Raw genomic sequence first — 7027 nt, 5'->3', positions numbered from 1 at the left:
GTCCGCCACCCCGAACTTCACTGGCACTTGGGCTGTGCCCCCCCTTGCCCCAGGAGGCTTGGGCGACAAGGGCCTGTTAGAGCCGCGGGTGACCCAGTGACGCCAACGGGAACAGAAGATGGGCCCTGCTCCTGCTTCAGCTACGGGTCATCCCAGAGAGCCAGCACCAGGACCTAGCCAGGGACGAGGCCAGAGCCAAGCCCGCAAAGGAGGCAGGGCTGGGTGAAGCGGATGCCCCAACAGATGCTGAGAGAAGGTAGCCGAGGACGGTCTAAGGGGAGCCACGCTCAAGGGGTATGGCTGTAAACCCTCTCACCTGCTCCTCTGAAGGAAGGTGGGACTTGGTGGGAGAGGGAAGGGGGCGGATGGGAAGGCCGATTTAAGCTAGGAGGCTCGGGAGGGGAGGAGGAAGAACACACATCTCGAAAAGGGGAAGCAGGACCCCTAGAGAGAATCCCCAAGAGCATATGAGCCGGGGAGTGGGAGAAGGGTGAGACTCACCCCCCTCCTCCAGCTATATCTGAGGCCTGCCATTCTGTCACTAGTAAAGGTAAAGGTTTCCCTTGCTTGAAAGCCAGTCAAATCCGACTCTAGGGTTGTGGTGCTCATCTCCGTTTCAAAGCTGAAGAGCCAGCGCTGTCCGAAGACGTTTCTTCTGTCACTACCGGCTACAAAATCACATCCTGGAGACCCCAACTCCTCAAGCAACTGCCCCGGAAGAGCCAGGACCTGACACCCATCAAGTCTGGTTTTAGGGCAATGGGATTTTAAGGAAGGGTCTTTCCAGGGCTATTTTTGGGCAGGAACGCACAGGAACGGAGTTCCGGCTGGCTCCCATGTTGGCCACGCCCAGCAGGAACTCATTAGCATAACAGGCCACACCCAACAGCAGAAACTCATTAGGACTGGCTACATTAGGGGTGTGTGGCCTAACATGCAAAGACGTTCCTGCTACAAAAAAAGGCCCTGGGTTTTGGCAACAAACAAGGTAAACAGAATAAGAAGCAAAAGGTGGGTGTGGCTGGATGAGCACACTTCTGGTAACATGGGGGTGTGGCCTAATGTGCTAATGAGCTGTGCTGTCAGGGGTGTGGCCCAATATGCTAACGAGTTCCTGCTGTTGGGTGTGGCCTATTATGCTAATGAGTTCCTGCTGGGCTTTTTCTACAAAAAGAGCCCTGTCTTTCACATTATGAGAAGACCAGAATCACTGGAAAAGGCGATGACGCTAGGGAAAGTTGGAGGCAGCGGGGAAAGGAGGAAGTCCCAGCAGGAAATGGATCGGTTCAATCAGGGAAGCCACGGGGAGCTTCAAGAGCTGAGCAAGGCTGTTAACGACAGAACGTTTTGGAGAATGTTAATTCATAGGGGTGACCATAAGTCAGAAGGGGCTTCATAGCATTTAACTCTCACACTTTCCATTAAGGCTGGAATGCCCCTTGGGGCTTTCAAGAGGAAGGAGCCTGACTGCTCCAGGAGAACATTGACTAAGGCTCTTTGCTGGATCTACATCACTTTAGACTCTCTTGAACCCACTACTTAACAACAGAGATCAGTTCCCCTGGAGAAAATGTCTACTTTGGAGAGTGGACTTTTCTGATCTCAGATTGTAATAAACTTGACTTGGAGGGTGGACTCTATGGCACGGTACCCCACTGAGGTCCCTAGGTAAAGGTAAAGGTTTCCCTTGCTCAAAAACCAGTCGAATCCGACTCTAGGGTTGCGGTGCTCATCTCCGTTTCAAAGCCGAAGAGCCAGCGCCGTCCGAAGACGTTTCCGTGGTCATGTGGCCGGCTTGACTAAACACCAAGGCGCACGGAACGCTGTTCCCTTCCCACCGAAGTGGTCCCTATTGATCTACTTGCAATTTCTTGCTTTCGAACTGCTCGGTTGGCAGTCCCTGGCCCTCCCCAAACCCCGCCCTCTCCAGGCTCCGCCCCCCACCCCAAATCCCCGGGAATTTCCTAACCTTGAGCTTTATGGATACCATTGTAGGTTAGGTTTTTAGGATTTTATTTCACTGTGTTTAATTTGAGAGCCGCTCTCCGCAGGTCTCTGGAGAGGCAACAGATAAATCTTCTAAATAAATAAACTGGATATGCGAAAGAAGGGTTGATTATCAGTGTCCGAAACACAGTGAAAATTTGTTTATGATTCTTAAGTTTCTCCGAGGAAATGCGAGCAAAGCCTGCCTCTCAATGAGTTTAGAGAATGATAAAGAGGCTCTGTTATACTCAGAAGCCCCGGGTGGGCTGGGTCTATCCAATTTCACACGAAGCCCTCGGAAGTCCATTTTCAAATCCCCCCGGGCCAACGCAGACTGTCACGCGAAGGACAACTGCTTTGCAGTAAAAAGGCCAGCTTCCATTACCTTCGCACCTTCATTTAACTGGTGCAAAATACAGATGTGTGGATGCAAGGAGTGTTTGACCTTGAACTGGCAAAACTGATCTGTCAAGGTCACCGAGTCGCTCGAACTTTTGACTCAGCGCATTCAGCCGCCAGCAGCAGTCGATGCACTACTTTTGGTGCCAAACAGTGTTAAATGATAACTTTATGAGGGCTTATCTTTCTACGAAAGATCTACAGCCAGTTTGGTGTAGTGGTTAAGTGTGCGGACTCTAATCTGGGAGAACCGGGTTTGATTCCCCACTCCTCCACTTGCACCTGCTGATGTGACCTTGGGTCAGTCACAAGCTCTGGCACAGCTGTCCTTGAAACAGAGCAGTTTGTGTCAGAGCTCTCTCAGCCCCACCCACCTCACAGGGTGTCTGTTGTGGGGAGGGGAAGGGAAAGGAGTTTGTAAGCCGCTCTGAGACACCTTTGGGTAGTGAAGGGCGGGGTATAAATCCAGTCTCCTCCTCCTCTTCTTCTTCTTCTACATCTGTGTATTTCCACAAATTTCACATTGGCAATGTGGAATTTTCTATAGGATCTTAAACAGCCCAAAGGAGAAGTTCAAGGTATGATTTGGCTGAATGCAAAAGAGACAGGAAAGATAGAGCCCTTGAGCCAGTTTGGTGTAGTGGTTAGGAGCACGGGCTGTCATCTGGGAGAACCGGGTTTGATTTCCCACTCCTCCTCCACATGCAGCTGCTGGTGTGACCTTGGGTCAGTCACAAGTTCTCTCAGAGCTGTTCTCTCCAGGGCAGTTCTCTCAGAGCTCTCTCAGCCTCAGCTACCTCACAGGGTGTCTGCTGTGGGGAGAGGAAGGGAAAGGAGATCGTAAGCTACTCTGAGTGAAGGGTATATAAATCCAATTTCTTCTTCTTCTACGCAAAAATTCCTTCAACTGAGACCTTCAGCCATTTTTTAACAAAATTGTTTGATTACACCAGGAAGATTCTCTGCACTAGGACAAATTGTCTTGGCTTTTTGAACAAAATGATTTGCAGATTTTATGTTGAGGGGGGATGCCCTGTCCTGACTCTTCAGCCACGATTGCAAATGTATACGGCCTCGTCTGGACATGGAGAAAATGGGTGGAGCAACATGTTGACATGGTAGAATGGACAATACCACTTCAGACTGCGGGGGGGGGGGGTCATCGGAGTTCTCATGCACTGATCATTCCCTGTAAGTGAGAAGCCAGCACAGCATGTGAAGGGTTAGGCTAGAACCTCTCTGCCTAAAGTGCTCAGTTTTTATTTACATGGAGTTTTTAGGCAGGGGAACATTAAGAACGGAAGCCTCACCTGCACAGCCTGAAATGGTATAGTCCATTCGGCGCCTCAGAATTCTACCACTTCATTCTGCTGAACGTGTATACACCATACACCAGGTACCAACTAGGATTCCCAGGTTGCCCACGGCGTACTTCAGGGTAGGAATTTCACAAATCTCTATCGTTTTTACCATAGAGATTTGGGAGATTCCTAAAGTGCCGTTTGAAACCATGATGTCATTTCTGGTTATGCAACTGGAATAGATGTCCTGGTGTTCCACCATGCCATTTCCCACAGTCTCTGTTTCCACAGAGCCAGTTTGGTGTAGTTGTCAGAAGCGCAGACTCTAATCTGGGAGAACCAGGTTTGATTCCCCACTCCTTCACATGCACCTGCTGGTGTGACATTGTGTCAGTCACAAGTTCTCTCAGAGCTGTTATCTCAAGGACAGTTCTGGAAAGAGTTCTCTCAGCCCCACCTGCCTCACAGGGTGTCTATTGTGGGGAGAGGAAGGGAAGGAGTTTGTAAGCCACTCTGAGACTCCTTGGGTAGTGAAGTAAATCCAATCTCCTCCTCTTCCTCTTCTCCTTCTCCTCTGTCCCCAGTGCTCCCAGGAGTTGCCAGCAGAGGGTGGGCAATCTTAATACTGTTAATGTCTTTACACTGTTAAAATAATATTAGGGTTAGAAGATCAGGCAGGGAACCCAGGCATGTTTAAAATGCTTGAGGGGGTTTAAATGCCTTTCTTTCCCTTCCCCAGATGGAAAGGGAAAGAAAGGCATTTAAATCCCCCAGGTAGGGGGGCGCCCTTGAGCTCCTTACTGCCGGAGCACTGCTCCGGCGCGCTCCGGCAGGAAATGACCCCTGAGGGTTACCAAGAAGGCTAGGGTCGGAGACATGGGGGGTGTTCTATGTTGCTGTGTCACTTCAGGGTACAACACAGAAGTGACAAAGGGTAGCTCTAGGAACTTCCAGAAACTCTACGGTTTTACCACTACAGTGTGAGGCCTGTCAAGCATATAAAACACCCATGTAATTTTAGTGGCATCTATCTCCAACAACTCTGGCGTTTTAACTTGCTTGCATTTGGAGTTGTGCAGGTTTTTCCACAGTATGAAAAGTACACTTTTGATAAAGCCAGACCTGTGTGAAATACTATATTGAATTTCGCTCTCAGCACTGACGTCTCTGATGAGAACAGATTCACAAAGTTGCCCATGGGTGTCCCAAACACCTCAGGCACTCAGGGAACAAAGCAGTTGGAGTACTTGCACTCTGACCTCTATATAGAGAAAGGAAACCTTGCTGTCGGGCTGTGATTAAAAGGTTACGCAGGCCCAAAGAGTTATTCAGGAGGCCAAACTTCTAGAAGATCCATGAGTGAAGGAAGCGACATATCAGAGGAGAGGTATGGGAAGGGGTGTATAGTGTGTCACTATAATCAATGTGAATGTTATGAATGTGCTGTGGGGTTGGCAACCTCTAGGTGGGGCCAGGAGATGTCCTAGGGTTGCCAGGTCAGGGTAGGAAAACACCTGGAGACTTTGGGGGTGGATCCAGGAGAGGGCGGGGTTTGGGGAGGGGAGGGGCCTCAGCATGGAACAATGCCATAGACTCCACCCTCCAAAGCATCTATTTTCTCCAGGGGAGCTGATCTCTGTAGTCTGGAGATGAGCTGTAATTCTGGGAGATCCCCAGGCCCCATCGGGAGGCTGGCGTGCCTAGTAGTAGTTGACCCATACTCCCTTCTGTTCTGTTCAAAAAAAAGTTCAGGTTTTATCCTCAAGAAGGAAGTGGGTCCCAGAAAATACGTTAGCAGGTGTACATTGGGGATTGCTGCTTTAGGACTTTATGTTTTCAAATTTGTCCATATGAGTTTTCATTGATTGAATGATTGGTTTTTAGATTTTTAACGTACTGTCCTTCACCCTTGTTACCTGCCCTGTGCTCTCCCACAAGGGCAAGATATGACTGTTTTAAACGAGATCCATAAATACTCTCTTGTCCATATTCATGTCTATGCCTTAAGGATTGTGGTTTTCGAATTGCTTGAGCAAAACGTGGACCACTAATGATATCAGAGGTCCATCAGCAGCACTCTGTTGTCAGATCAACCTTTTCCTTGGGCCGTCCTTATGTGATTAGACTTCCCTGTCAAGTGAAGTGAAGGAAACATTTTGACAAAATGGAAGGGAAGGCATAGGCCAGGTAGCCAGGCAACCCAGCCTTTCCAGGAAACACAACTGTGAAAATAATTGAAATGGAAAGAAAAGGCGGGGGGTGGGTGTTGTACGTTCAAGTGTGATTTCCAGCCAAGGGGGGAAACCAGCTGCGATACATTGAGGGGTGTGATTTAATTATGAAATCATATCCAGGGAGAGAAAATAGGGCCACAGACTGATTCTGGGCTTATTTTTCCCACAAGATTAAGAACATAAGAACATAAGAGAAGCCAGTGTCGGATCAAGCCAATGGGCCATCCAGTCCAACACTATTGTCACCCAGTGTCCAAAAATCAAAAATACCAGGTGCCATCAGGAGGTCCAGCAGTGGGGCCAGGACACTAGAAGCCCTCCCACTGTTGCCCCCCCCCAAGCACCAAGAATACAGAGCATCCCTTGCCCCAGACTGAGAGTTCCTGTCTATACCTTGTAGCTAATGACCACTGATGGACCTCTGCTTCATATGTTTATCTAATTCCCTCTTGAAGCCATCCATACTTGTAGCCACCACCACCTCCTGTGGCAGTTAATTCCATGCGTTAATCACTCTTTGGCTGAAGAGGTACTTCCTTTTATCCGTTGTAACCTGACTGCTCAGCAATTTCATCAAGTGCCCACGAGTTCTTGAATTGTGAGAAAGGGAGAAAAGGACTTTTTTGTCAGAATCGGACCCTTGCCTCAGTCAGTGGGGATCATGGTACTTGTAATCATGGCTCCCTGATGTACATAGCTTTGCTTTGCTGGATTCTAGTATAGTTGCATCTGCAATTTCCTCCCTGCTTGTTCCCAGACTCCCCATTCCCAGACTCCATGTAGCACCTGCTGGAAATGTATTAATCTGTCTTCAGAGCCAGTTTGGTGTAGTGGTTAAGTGTGCGGACTCTAATCTGGGAGAACCGGGTTTGATTCCCCACTCCTCCACTTACATCTGCTGATGTGACCTTGTGTCAGTCACAAGCTCTGGCACAGCTGTCCTTGAAAAAGAGCAGTTTGTGTCAGAGTTCTCTCAGCCCCACCCACCTCACAGGGTGTCTGTTGTGGGGAGGGGAAAGGAAAGGAGTTTGTAAGCTGCTCTGAGACTCCAAGTGAAGGGCGGGGTATAAATCCAATCTCTTCTTCTTCCTCTTCTTCTTCAAGGAT

Source organism: Gekko japonicus, unplaced genomic scaffold (genome assembly GCF_001447785.1).
Source record: "Gekko japonicus isolate JY-2015 unplaced genomic scaffold, Gekko_japonicus_V1.1 scaffold2627, whole genome shotgun sequence".
NCBI classification, from domain to species: Eukaryota; Metazoa; Chordata; class Lepidosauria; order Squamata; family Gekkonidae; genus Gekko; species Gekko japonicus.
The sequence above is the reverse complement of the archived record's forward strand: the minus strand, read 5'-3'. Positions refer to the sequence as shown.